Source organism: Balaenoptera ricei, chromosome 3 (assembly GCF_028023285.1).
Source record: "Balaenoptera ricei isolate mBalRic1 chromosome 3, mBalRic1.hap2, whole genome shotgun sequence".
NCBI classification, from domain to species: domain Eukaryota; kingdom Metazoa; phylum Chordata; class Mammalia; order Artiodactyla; family Balaenopteridae; genus Balaenoptera; species Balaenoptera ricei.
In genome coordinates this window covers 95,230,082-95,244,316 of record NC_082641.1, presented here as the reverse complement: position 1 = coordinate 95,244,316, position 14,235 = coordinate 95,230,082, and the positions used below count along the sequence as shown (strand labels likewise).

At 38.5% G+C, this 14,235-nt stretch overlaps 1 long non-coding RNA gene across 2 annotated transcripts in view; it reads right to left on the bottom strand.

Annotated features, from left to right (window-relative positions):
* Positions 1–1,466: 1,466 nt before the first annotated feature.
* LOC132362441 (uncharacterized) overlaps positions 1,467–14,235 on the bottom strand; it is a 36,855-nt gene continuing 24,086 nt past the window's right edge. The window contains exons 3-5 of one of the 2 annotated variants that reach the window (XR_009502376.1): positions 11,222–11,290; positions 10,311–10,452; positions 1,467–2,269 (exon numbers count right to left, since the gene is read on the bottom strand). This is a non-coding gene — a long non-coding RNA (uncharacterized LOC132362441). The remainder of the gene's footprint in view (positions 2,270–10,310; positions 10,453–11,221; positions 11,291–14,235) is intronic. The other variant, XR_009502378.1, reaches the window with a different exon arrangement.

Sequence of the window (14,235 nt, the reverse complement as noted above, 5' to 3'; positions counted from 1 at the left end):
ACCAGTTACAGAAACAACTTCCTTGGGTCCTCCCAACCCATGCAGCTCATTCCTAAGTCACAGGCCTGCGTAGCTGGTGAGGTGAGATCTAACACGTCTGCCCTGGGTGTCAGCCCCGTGTCTGTGCCTCTCCTCCACATCACACTCGAACACTGCCCGGTCTGTGTCACCTGATGAGCTGTCACGGAACATGACTGTGTACTCTGTACTTGTGGGAAGGGCTGAAGGGTGAGGAGGAGAGTTCAGAAAGCTGCCAGGCACCTGATGAAATGAAACCATAGTATCTGAAAATTGACGTCCTTAAAGCAATGACTGAAAGGAATGAATGAATACAAGAGACCAGTGTTTTTGTCCATGAAACTGATGTTTCTCAGGAGATTCCAAGTAGAAAGAAATGTGTTCGATTTTGAACACCTAGTGGCTAGATGGGAACAATATTCTTACCTAAATTTGTATTCCAAGTCATAGTTGGCAACCTGCGTTGACAATTAACACATTAGGTATGAGATGGGGTAAATAATACTTGAAAGTGCCATTAATTAATAACTCAGAGTACAAAAATGATTTGATGAAAAGCACAACAAGTTAACCTGCAGAGGAAAATAAAAGACGGCGGTGGCCCCCCCCTCCCCTTTGCCAGTGCCCTGGCTTCCACAACTGTTTACTCCATCCTCTACCCTGGTTCACGTCTCCCTCCCTTTCTGGCAGGAGCCAGAATAGTTCTGGGGGAAAAGAGCTCCTTTATTTGGTATAGGATGCCTCCCTTCTCTCCAAATAGAGTCAATTCTGAGTCATTTTACTCTGAGGTGAATAAATAGGAATGCCTTTGTTAGCAAATAACTTGAGTTTAATCAGTTTCGTAACTAATTGGGAATGTGCCTTCCAGCTACCGCCTCAAACAACAGGGTTCAAACAAGGAAATCTCTACAAACTAGCTTCTCCCAGGGGATTTCCGTGGTTACATTGGATAGGACATGTAACCCGCTTTCCAGATTGCTTAAGTATATTTTATAAATAAAAACACTATCACATGAATCTAAAATTATATTGGGCTGATGGTTGCACAAACATGCTAAAAACTGTTGAACTGTACACATTAAATGGGTAAATTTTATGGTCTATAAAATATTGCTCAGTAAAGAATGAACAAACAAAACCCCACAAGGTGCAACAACAAAATGCTGTAGTGATTTGGAAAACAATTTGGCAATAGCTAGTGATGTTGAAAGTGACAATATCTTGTGAATCTAGCAGTCCCTCCTCTGGATTTGTACCCTAGAGAAACTCTCTCACAGGTACCCAAAGAAGCACATGTAAGGAGGATGTCTACTGCAATATTCTTTGTAATAGTAAAAAACTGGAAACAATCTAAATGTCCATCAGTAGGAGAACTCAAGAAATACATGATGGATCATATGGTAATTTTTTAAAATTTAATTTAATTTATTTATTTTTTTATACAGCAGGTTCTCATTAGTTATCCATTTTATACATATTAGTGTATACATGTCAATCCCAATCTCCCAATTCATCCCACCATCTCCACCCCCGCCACTTTCCCCCCTTGGTGTCCGTACATTTGTTCTCTACATCTGTGTCTCTATCAGAAATACACGGTGGAATGTTCATACAGTTGAATACTATAGAGCATTTAAAATAAATAACAGCTACGTATATCAACATGGGTAAATCTCAAAAGCATAATGCTGGAGAGGGTACAGCAAGTTGTAGAATAATATGGACAAACAGATACCATTTATATAAAGTTATGAAATACAAGATGGCATTTTTTTAATGGAGACACACATAGGTGGTGGTATATTATTTCCATGCTTTTCTGTATGTTTGAAATAGTTAATAATCATTTTTTAAGTTCACACACACTGATGGTCATGTTAAGTCCTGGAGAATTTCCTTACACGTGCAATGATTTGAGGAGTGAAGAAAAGAGGAAGACTCAACAGAGAAATCAATCAATCACATGCTGGTACTAATAGGTCTCATTTTTTATCACCTACTGTGTCAGGCACTTTACTTCCATTATCTCCAATATTCCCCAGTTTCTGTATGGTTGGTCTTATTATGTCCAATATGAGTGACAGGAAACTGAAGCTGGAGACATAAGTCATAAGCCAAGATCAGGAGCTGGTAGTTAGTGAAGTCATTGGAATATCAAGTGGTCTGGCTCCAAGTCTTGGTTGTTCTTAGGCTCCATAATGCGGCTTCTCAATGGATCTGTTTTCTCAAAGTGGAGAATCTTAGGAGAGATCTGTAGTACAAAGAGAAAACCATGGCAATTTCTAAGTAAAAATAAGAAATGACATGGTGAGGTGGCCCTATTTTTAGTCTTCTTTGCCTGGTATGAATAACTCATGACTGGGAGTCAGGAGATACATGTCCTAACTCTACTGTGCTGCTGTCTAGCTAATGTTTCCAGTCTTCAGTCTTCAGGATGGAAGTTTTGACCTAAGTTTTGCTTTGGACTTTTGTTTTGTTTTGCTTTGTTTTGTTTGCTTTCTTTGCTCATGCTAGGTGTTAAATATGGTAAATGAAACACTGCTTTGATTTAAAGGGAAGAAAAAAAAATTAGAGGGACTGATAAGTGGGGATCACTTTTATTTCAGGAAAATTAGTGTTGCAAAGCTCCTGGATACATGTTACTATGTGGTTTTTTGGGTCTTTAAAACAAAAAGGTTGTTCAGCAATGTATGAAATATTGACTAAAGGAAACAAATACAGGACGTTCACATACACTCTGGTCTATGAGTTTCAGAAGGGCCTAGTTCCAACAAAAATTATTTTTGTAATGCTTGGATCATACTATAGGTAAAATTACTATGACATCGGATGCCATATGTTTTGATGAGAGTGCAGCTTATGGAGCCACATTACCTGGGCTCAATCCTGGTTCTACTATTTACTCCTTGGGTAACTGGGCAAATTAGTTAAACTCTCCATGCTTCAGTTGCCTCATTTGTAAAATGGAGATCATAGTAAAGACTACATCTTAGATTTGCTGTAAAAAGTAAATGGGTTAATACAGGTAAAGTGCTTAAGAAAGGGGGAATAACCCTTTCATCCTGACTTAGCCCATTATTCAAGGCTGACTGCTAAGCTATTAGCTAAGCAATTAGATCCAAATCTTGATAGTTGCTCTATTTTTTCCCTTCCAGACCATATGGGTTCACTTTCCTTTGATAAGTTTGCCTAAAGCCAAGGAACAATCCATCTGCCACTTAAACAAGAACAGATTTATTGCTTTTAACTTAAAAAACAAAAAAATGTCTGTAAAGATGAACTCCATCTTTGTGGGCCTCATCTACATGCCTCCTTCTAGCCCTGCCTGGGTGGCTGTCAGACTCAGAGGCTGTGCTCTAAAGGGGAGGTAACAAAAGGATCAGTAGTCACTGACCCAGTGACTCTAATACTTTCTTTGCTTCCCTGTGTTTTATATTGGCTAAAGAAAGGGAAGGCTCCCAGCCATTCATTCATTGGTCAATCTAAGTGTGTGCTGTAGTAGCTTCTTCATTCTTCTCTTCAAGCAAAGAGAGGAACATGAGGGCAGCTCTAGGCCTGATTGGAACCACTGGGGAGCTTCTGGCATTGGTTAGTGCTCTGCTACATGGTTGGCTTGGGGAGTAGATATTTCAGACTGCCCAACAATTGGGGACTTAGAGGAACAATAGATCCTGGTTACTATCCTTTTGCTAAGATATTTCTTTTATTTTTCTTCGTACTCTCATTAGGACCCAAGCTGTTTTCTGTGATTACAACAACCTACTCAACTTTAAAAATTTAATGTAGTTCTATTTAATTTTTAAAATACATAATATGTTCAAATACTTGAAAATTCAAAGGGTACAATGAAGCACTCCAGTTTCCATTCTCAAAGCCAGTTAATATCGTCACCTCTTTGTGTTCACTTCCAAAGATACTCGATGCATGTACAATCAATAACACATGTGCATATGTACATGATTTTACATCTATCTATCATACCTACCAATCAATCTCAGCAGTCATCCCATTTCAATACATGAGGAGCTTCCTCATTTCGTTATTCATATTGACTGTCTAATATTTCATTGCTTTGTTGTATCATTTCTTTTAACCAGCCCCTGTTGATGGGCTTTTAGGTTGTTTTCAATCTTTTCCATTACAATGTTCTTATAACAACCTTGTATATATGAAATTTTGTACATGTATGAATGAATATATCAGGAAGATAAAAGCCTAGTAGTTGACTTGCTGGGTTAATGAACATGTTTTGTGGGTTTTGTACTGCCAAAGTGCTCTTCACAAAGGTTGCATCAATTTATACTGCCACCAACATTATGTGAGAGGGCCTGTTTCCCCAGATCCTTCCAAGAATGTGTCACCAAATGTGTCGATCTTTGCCAATCTAATAGGTAAAAAATAGCATCTCAAAAAAATAGTATTGTCCAAGTTTAAGTAGGCATTTTTGAAAAAAGTGAGGCTGAACATCTTTTCATATGTTTAAGAGGCTTTGGTGTTCCCTTTTCTGTGAACTATCTATGTACACCCTTTGCCCAAGTTTCTATTGGGTTATTGGTCTTTTCATATGGATTTCATATGAGTTCTTTTTTTTTTTTTTTTTTTTTTAATTAATTTATTTATTTATTTATGGCTGTGTTGGGTCTTCGTTTCTGTGCGAGGGCTTTCTCTAGTTGTGGCAAGCGGGGGCCACTCTTCATCGCGGTGCGCGGGCCTCTCACCATCGCAGCCTCTCTTGTTGCGGACCACAGGCTCCAGACGCGCAGGCTCAGTAGTTGTAGCTCACGGGCCCAGTTGCTCCGCGGCATGTGGGATCTTCCCAGACCGGGACACGAACCCGTGTCCCCTGCATTGGCAGGCAGATTCTCAACCACTGCGCCACCAGGGAAACCCCCATATGAGTTCTTTATGTGTGGGATAAATTAGCCTTTGTCTCTGATTTAAGCTGCAAATATTTTTCTGAGTGTAGGTTTTGACTTTGCTTATTTTTTCCCATAGAAACTTTTATTTGAAAATAATAGAATTTATCAGTTTTTTCTTTTATCTGGGCTTTTTATTTTTTCTTTTCTTTTTTTTCACGCTTAGGGAGGATTTCCCCATGTGAAGGTTATTAAAAATTATCCTCTGGTTTCTTCTAATACCTCTATGGTTTTGTTGTTCACATTAAAGTCTTTAACCACGATGGAATTTATTTTGGTGTAAAGTGTGAGATGTTAGGGTAATTACTTTTTTTCTAGTTGCTCTAACAAACACCTTTTTGTGATAATCTATCTTTCCCCAATAGTTTTAAATTCCACCTTTATCATATAATAAAAGTTCATGTACGAATTTTGGGTCTACTCCTGGACTTCATAGTATTTCCCGTTCATCTGTCAATCTGTTCATGCACACTTATCATACTGTTTTAATTATTGGCACCTTATAATATGCTTTAATATCTGAGAAAGCTAATCCATGCTTATTACTTTTCATTTTCAGAATTTTCTTTTCCTATATTTCATGAGTATGAAATATTAATTTTAACATATTACTATTAAAATATGTTTATATTGCTTCAAAAATCCTTTTGTACTTTTACATTATGGCTTAGTTTAAGAAGATTTGATATCTTTTTTTTGATGTATTGCTGATTTACAATGATGTGTTAGTTTCATGTGTACAGCAAAGTGATTCAGATATATTTATATACATTTTTTTTCAGATTCTTTTCCATTATAGGTTATTATAAGATATTAAATATAATTCCCCATGCTATACAGTAGGTCCTTGTTATTTATCTATTTTCTATATGATAGTGTGTATCAGGTAACCCCAAACTCTCAATTTATCCCTCTACTCCCACTTTAGCAAGCATAAGTTTGTTTTCTATATCTGTGAGTCTATTTCTATTTTGTAAATAAGTTTATTTGTATCATTTTTTTAGATTCCACATACAAGTGATATCACATGATATTTGTCTTTGTCTGACTTACTTCACTTAGTATGATAAGAAGATTTGGTATCTTGATGATAAAGATATCATGTGTGTCTTCTTGTCTAGCAATATCTTATGCCAAAGAGCAACATGGATGTTCTGTTCTGGGAGCTTTTAACAAAAATGACAAGCTTTTGTATGCATTATGTGCCAAGGTTTTAAAGTAGACCTTGTACAAGTGCACCAGTAATTTTTACTTTAGGACATTTTGACTCTCTGTGTTATGGTTATACCTCTAAAATTAATAGTAAGCATTTTAAATTTAAATATATATATTAAGAACCTTAAAAATTCATATTCTAGTAGTGTTCCAAAGCAAGAAAGTAGAGATATGTAGAAATGTTATGTACAAGAATGCTTACTATAATATTTTTTATAACAACAAAAATTGAAAATGATGCAAATGTATACCAGTGGAGGCTTGATTAAATTATGGAAATCTTTATCTTAAAATACCATTCACTGAGTCAAAATTTTTCTTTTCATAAATATTTATTACCATAAAAAATTATAATTTTAAATGAAAAAGCAAGAAACCAAAGTATAATTAGCATGTTTCTAATTTGTTTTTTTTTTAATAAATTATTTTTGGCTGCGTTGGGTCTTCGTTGCTGCATGCGGGCTTTCTCTAGTTGTGGAGAGCGGTAGGTACTCTTTGTTGTGGTGCGCGGGCTTCTCATTGTGGTGGCTTCTCTTGTTGCAGAGCACAGGCTCTAGGCGCGCAGGCTTCTGTAGTTGTGGCTCACGGGCTCAAGAGCGCAGGCTCAGTAGTTGTGGCACATGGGCTTAGTTGCTCTGTGGCATCTTCCCTGACCAGAGCTCGAACCCGTGTCCCCTGCGTTGGCAGGCGGATTCTTAACCGCTGTGCCACCAGGGAAGCCCTCTAATTTGTTTTTAAAAGTTGAATGTGTATATATTATGTATTCTTTGAAAAAAGACAAGAAGGCAGTAAACCAAAATGTTAGCATTAGCCAGCTACAGGGTTGGATTGTGCATAATTTTAATTTTTTTGTGTTTTCTTGTATTTCCCCCTTTTCTACAAGAAGCAGTATTATTTTATAATAATGTAATTCTTAATGAAATCCTTAACAATTAGCTTTCATAACAAGGTTGTGTTTGAATAACAGGCATAGGAAGTGTATCAGTGGTTGAAAAATATTTTCTGAAATCAGAGCAGCCTATAAATGCTGAATGAGCCTCCACTTTATTTATGACATAGTCGCCTTCCTGAAAGAACTCTTACTGGAATCATGGTTCCACTATTGAATAGCTGATATATAAAAATATAGCTTTAAAAATGGTGGCTTAGGGCTTCCCTCGTGGCACAGTGGTTAAGAATCTGCCTGCCAACACGGGGGACACTGGTTCGAGCCCAGGTCCGGGAAGATCCCGCATGCCACGGAGCAGCTAAGCCCGTGCGCCACAACTACTGAGCCTGCGCTCTTGAGCCCGGGAGCCACAACTACTGAGCCTGCATGCCATGACTACTGAAGCCCGCACGCCTAGAACCTGTGCTCTGCAACAAGAGAAGCCCCCACTCACCGCAACTAGAGAAAGCTCGCGCAGCAACGAAGACAGTGCAGCCAAAAATAAATAAATAGATAAATAAATTTATTTTAAAAAATGGTGGCTTGTAGAAAAAAATGTTTAAGAAACACAATAGTAAAATTAAATGTGCAAAATTAGAATGAAGAGGACTCATTGGACAATTTTATTATTTGCCAGTAGCTTGACTGCACACTTTTTGTAAAACAAAACAAAATAACAATGATAGAGAAATCAACCACTGTTACAATTTTACTGTCAAAAAAAAGTCTTAACCATTTATAAATTAGCGAGAAAAGAGGCTAATTACATGATTGTGATGTGGATCATGAATAGGTGAGGACGCCAATATATGTTTGCCTTGTTTTTGCTGCCGCTGAAATACCTATTTCATGTAGCGCAACACCTGCTTCCCATAGCGTGTTTATATGCTCTCAGGGTGAGTATTGTCAACTGTCTGCTGCTAATCCTGTGCTTCGTTTACTATCCTCAGACACAAGTAAACATGGTAACTTACTTGAACTCAATCCTAAGAAATGAACATTTCTTTTCAGTTGGTTCTATTCAAAATATTTATGGAATGCATTTTCCTTTTATCCCAAAAGTATTTTATTGCTGAGTTTTTAAATGTTATTCCTGAATTTTCTAAGAACTTCACCTTATAAGACACATAGTTTTCTGGAGTCTTGGGTAATTAACTACTGTGAGCTGAAATTTTGTTGACACATTAGTGTAAATTTTAATCAATGAAAGAACATCAAGGTTTAAAATGAGAGAAGATTTACAGTAGCACCCCTTTGGGGGTTGGGGAAAATAAACATTTTCTTTAAATATATGTGGTTTTTATTCAGTGCTGAGCCTTGTCATTTAGGCCTTCCCACATGAGATTTTTTTTTTTTTTAATTTATTTATTTATTTTTGGGTGTGTTGGGTCTTCGTTTCTGTACGAGGGCTTTCTCTAGTTGTGGCGAGCGGGGGCCACTCTTCATCACGGTGCGCGGGCCTCTCACTGTCGCGGCCTCTCTTGTTGTGGAGCACAGGCTCCAGGCGCGCAGGCTCAGTAATTGTGGCTCATGGGCCCAGTTGCTCCGCGGCATGTGGGATCTTCCCGGACCAGGGCTCGAACCCGTGTGCCCTGCACTGGCAGGCATACTCTCAACCACTGCGCCACCAGGAAAGCCCCCACATGAGATTTTTGTAATCAAATGTTCTTCTAGGAAATGATGATTTTTCTGACGTTGAGAAATAGGACTCATAGTTCTCAATTGTTGAAGTATAGAATTATTTCCACCCTCACCTACACCTGCATTCAGAATCTTTTATTGAGCACATACTATGCATTACACATTGTGCAAGAGGCTAAAGATATAAAGATAAATAAGACATGATTCCTGCTCCCAGGACGGTTCAGATGAGTGAAAGGCACAAGCCAGGTAAGAGTATGGTCGTAGTAACAGAGTAAACTCCGTTTACTGGGTATTGTGAACGACGGAAGAAGAGCACTTGGACTGAACAACCACCTAGAAATTTCACCCAGTGAGTGGCATTCTCGATAGAATGGGATAATAATGCTGCTGCTGCTTGATAGCAAAGACAACAGTGATAACAGGGCCAGACATTGTGCTCAACGCTTTATATATACATTATCTGTTTAGGCTTTGCCATAGTTCAAAGAAGTAGGTGATACAATAATTTCCTTTTACAAATGAGGAAACAGGATGCAGAGTCTAGATACAAACCTGGGTCCATCTGATTTAGAGTCCAAGCCCTTAAAAAAGTTTGGGCTTTGAAATTCTGCATACTGGATTTGAATTCTGCACTAAACCTTCTAGCTGAGTACTAGTTGGTAAATTACTTCACCTCTTTAAGCTTCCTTTCCTCCTTTGTAAAATGGCGATAATAATAACACCTGTGAACAATGCTGTCTGCCTCCTACCCGACAGCTACCTCTCCTTCCTTCCTTCCATGCCGATAGAGCTCACCTCCAATTATTAAGCCTGAAAATTCCAGATGCTTATGTTCTCAGTTGCCCTTGTAACCACGGCCTGGACACATGACCGAGTCCTGGCCTATGGGACCTGAGGGGGAAATCAATGGGAGGAACATTTCATCTCTAATAAAAATTAATGCTAGGAATCTACTTTCATTTCCCGCGGTGTGAAGCCCAATACTACTCTAGCCAACTTGCAATCCAAAAGAGCCGCCATGGACGCACTGAGGATAGCTTCTGGAAGGCGGTAAGCAGAGAAGTCTGTGTTAACATCATGGAGCTATGTGGACAGTGCATTTTCTTCCTTATTTAAACCACTTTTAACTGGGCATTCTGTGACTCCAAATTTATTGAGTTTTAGATGAGCTAAGCTGTATAAAGCACTGAGTATAATACCTGCATAGAGTAAGTGCTCAAGATAGAGGGTCTTATAATCTTCTTGGTCAAAGTTATCTTAAAAGTTTGTAGCTTTTGATCATTAGTAAGATATGGAGTTTTCTCTCTTTTTTAATGACCATTTCTAGATTGACCAAATCTAAGCTTATAAGTAATATATAAACAAAATCATTGATACTGTTTGACTTCTCAAGGGATTAAGCATAGTGCAAAGTAACAACTAGGTGAGTTGGCACAGAGCATTGAACTATTAGATGAGCTGCTGGGTCAGTCATTAATTGCTTTCCATGTCCATTCTAAAACTTGCATTAAAGGATTATAGGCATCCTCATGAAGAGGCTTTTGTCTTTTTAAATTAAAATAACGTACAATTGACCATCAAGAACGCACCTGGAGCTCCACTTTCCACCACGTGAGGATACTAGGAGAAGTCATCAGTCTGCGACCTTGGAAGAGGGCCCTCACCTGAACTTGACCATGCCGGCACCCAGATCTCAAACTTCCAGCCTCCAGAATGGTGAGAAATACATTTCTGTTGTTTATGAGCAAAAATAAGAACACACCTGTAGTTAGACAAGGTAGGTTTTATTACTCACTGCAGAGAGGGAGAACATACATCATGGGGAATGATGGAGCATCTCAGTAAAAGGATATTAGAAAGAATGTATTACAGGATTGGGGCTTTGGTTAGTTAATTTAGGGGAGGGAGGCTCTAAGGAGGTGGGGGTTTGTTCCAGATCAGAGGCTGCAAGAAAAGAGGAGCAATTCTATGACTGAGCATCAATAAATCTTATCTATAGAGAGAGGAGATTAGATGGAGGATAGAGTTGTAATTTGCTAATAAGTATCAATCAATCATCTTGGCCAAGTAAGGAGATGTTTGGCATTTTGCAGGTAACACAATGCCTTTGTTGCCGTCTGTGCTTAGACAAAATTATGAAGGGACATTATTTGATCTCATTTTATTATGGTCTTAGAGTAACCTTGCCTGAAGTTGATGTTCTGTGAGATGATTCATGTCTAACAGGAGAATAACATGGCCTCGCTGTGAGTATAAGGCAAGTTTTTAGATGTCAGGGGCTGTCATTTTTGTTTTTTTCTCAATTCAAAATGCAACAGTATTAGACGCACACACGCTTTTCTATATGTAATGCTGTATTTTGAAATCCAGAACCAAAAACAATATGGAGATGATACTTTAATATAAAGGGAGCAAAATACTGTTGTTGCTATTAATGGTCCATGTTGGGAAAATTCTGTAATTCTTTTTGGCTGCTGTAAGGAAGTTAGACTAGGAATACCCCAATAATAGCAGGAAAGTACTTCCTCAGAAGGGGTGTAGTCTCAGACTGGCCACATCTTCCTTCATCCTAAGACAAAAGATAGAAAAGGAATTTCTACTTTATGTTTTACTCATTCACATTTATTTTTTGGCAATCAAATCCCAGCTATCATTCTTATTTTTCTTTTAAATGTGGTACTTACTTTTTTTTTTTAATATTTATTTATTTATTTGCCCCAGATCTTAGTTGCAGCAGGCGTGCTTCCTTAGTTGTGGCTCACGGGCTCCTTAGTTGAGGCTCACCAGATCCTTAGTTGCGGCTCGAGGGCTCCTTAGTTGCGGCTCACTGGCTGCTTAGCTGTGGCATGCGAACTCTTAGTTGCGGCATGCATGTGGGATCCAGTTCCCTGACCAGGGATCGAACCCAGGCCCCCTGCACTGGGAGTACAGAGTCTTAACCACTGTGCCACCAGGGAAGCCCCTGGTGTTTACTTTTAAAAAGACCTTTGTCCTTGGTTTCTCCCTTTCTATCTATTCTTGTTTATATATTTAACAAATGGTTACAAAAGACCATGATAATGATAATAACTTGTTAAGCAATGTACAGGAAATGGTATTATAAGTAAAGATGAGCTTCAGTTGATGTGTTCCAGTTCTAGAAATATTTTAATGCCATGTGGCCAGTTACAAACTGAAAATAAACCATGAAGACATAGGGGTAGGAATAATGATAAAAGCTGCAGTTAGATTCTGGATTAAAAGTTGGAAAATACAGGGAAAAGTCAAGGAGACACTTAATGAAAGCATTTTAGTAAGTGTCATTTCTGAAAAAAATAAAAGTAAATAGTGCTTGGATGATAAAGAGAATAGATGTTCAGCTACTGCCCCAAAATAAGCACAAAACTCTCTCTCACAGGCAGCACTCCTAATATACGTGATTTTTAACTTAGACAGGATTTTCTTATTTTGTTTACATTGCAAAAACAATTTTCTTCATTCAGAAAAACTGTTTAAACACTCGTATTCTAAAATCTTGTTCATGTGAGAGATCTCGAGGGTGAGGATTACCTGCAAGCTTTCTCATTGCTTTGTTTTCCTTCTTTTGTGCCTGGCAATAGTAAGTTACTGATTGTTTTTTCCCCTTCTCTTCTGGAATATATTTAATTCAGATTTGTTTCCACAATAATAATTTATAATCTATTAGAAACCTGTCTTGAATTAATATGCATACATGCAGCTCAGCAATAATCTGCTTTATGATATACCCAAGATGAAAAAGGGAAATGAACAGCATTTGACTGTTGCTGCCCTTCCACATGTCCTGACAGAGAGGATCTAGTGTGAAAATAGAGGAAGCTGGCTAATGAGGGAAGAGGAAGCTAGGCTAGTGGTTTGGTTCTACGGCTCTCAAGATGCTTGTCAGTGGAAGGTAAGAGTGAAGACACTATTGCTGGGCTTCTCAAACTTCACTGTGCATCAAAATGACCAGAGGGTGTGTTAAAACATCAGTTGCTGAGCCTTACACCCAAAAGTTTCTGTTTCCTTAGGTCTCAGGTAGGGTTGGAGAAATTGCAATTCCAGTGAATTCCCAGGTGATGCTGATACTGCTGATACAGGAACCACATTTTATTATATTTTAAAAATTTGTTTTATTGAAGTATAGTTGATTTACAATGTTGTGTTAATTTCTGCTGTGCAACGAAGTGATTCAGTTTTATATATATATGTATATATACATATATATATATACTCTTTTTCATATTCTTTTCCGTTATGGTTTATCACAGGATACTGAATATAGTTCCCCTGTGCTATACAGTAGGACCTTGTTGTTTATCCATTCTATATAAAACAGCAGTTTGCATCTGCTAATCCCAAACTCCCAATCCATCCCTCCCCTATCCTCCGTACCCCTTGGCAACCATAAGTCTGTTCTCTATGTCCGTGAGTCTGTTTCTGTTTCATAGATAAGTTCCTTTGTGTCATATTTGAGATTCCACATATAAGTGATATCATACGGTATTTGTCTTTCTCTTTCTGACTTCCTTCACTTAGTATGATCATCTCTAGGTCCATCCATGTTGCTGCAAATGGCATTATTTCATTCTTTTTTGTGGCTAATATTCCATTTTATATATTATATGTATCACATCTTTATCCATTCCTCTGTCGATGGACATTTAGGTGGCTTCCATGTCTTGGCTATGGTGAATAGTGCTGCTATGAACTATAGGGGTGTATGTATCTTTTTGAATTACAGTTTTGTCTGGATATATGCTCAGGAGTGGGATTGCTGGATCATACGGCAGTTCTATTTTTAGTTTTTTGAGGAACCGCCATACTGCTTTCCATAGCGGCTGCACCAATTTACTTTCCCACCAACAGTGTAGGAGGGAGGAACCACATTTTAAAAAACCTTGACTTTTCTTGATAAATTTCTATCTGTTGAACCCCCAGCTGTGTGGGTTATAGGTTCCTCCTTTCCCATCTAACCTTTCAACATGCTGAGATAAGTTGGGGGTGACCTAATCTCACGTCCCCTCTTGTTGCTAGCTTCTGTTTCCTGGACCTCTTGTCTAGAGCCTGAGGCTTGGCGTCTTCTTAGGCTGGACCCTGACTAGTTTGGCAGGTTCTTTGCTCATGTCCCTGACCCTTTGTTTCTCTAGTATCTTAGCCTGGACTCTGGACCCTTGAAGCATCTTCTCTTTGCCTTCCCTCCAGCCTGCCTCCCACACCCACGTGGCTTACGGTGCCTGCCAGCCTTTGTCTGTCTGCATCAGCCATTCTTGGCCTGCCTTGTTCTGTTATCACCTAAGTCCCTTGTGGAACTTACCACCTACAGAACTCTGATTTCACTCAGTTCCATTGCTGTGATGACCATAATGAATTAGAGTTCCCTTGGGAATTCGAAGGACACAGAACTGTGTGATTTGATTGAGTTTGAAAGCAGGAGTATGTGGTTGTTAGCTGTTGTCATCATAGCTAATAGGACAATGAGAAATTGATGGTATGAATAATAATTGACTTCAATCA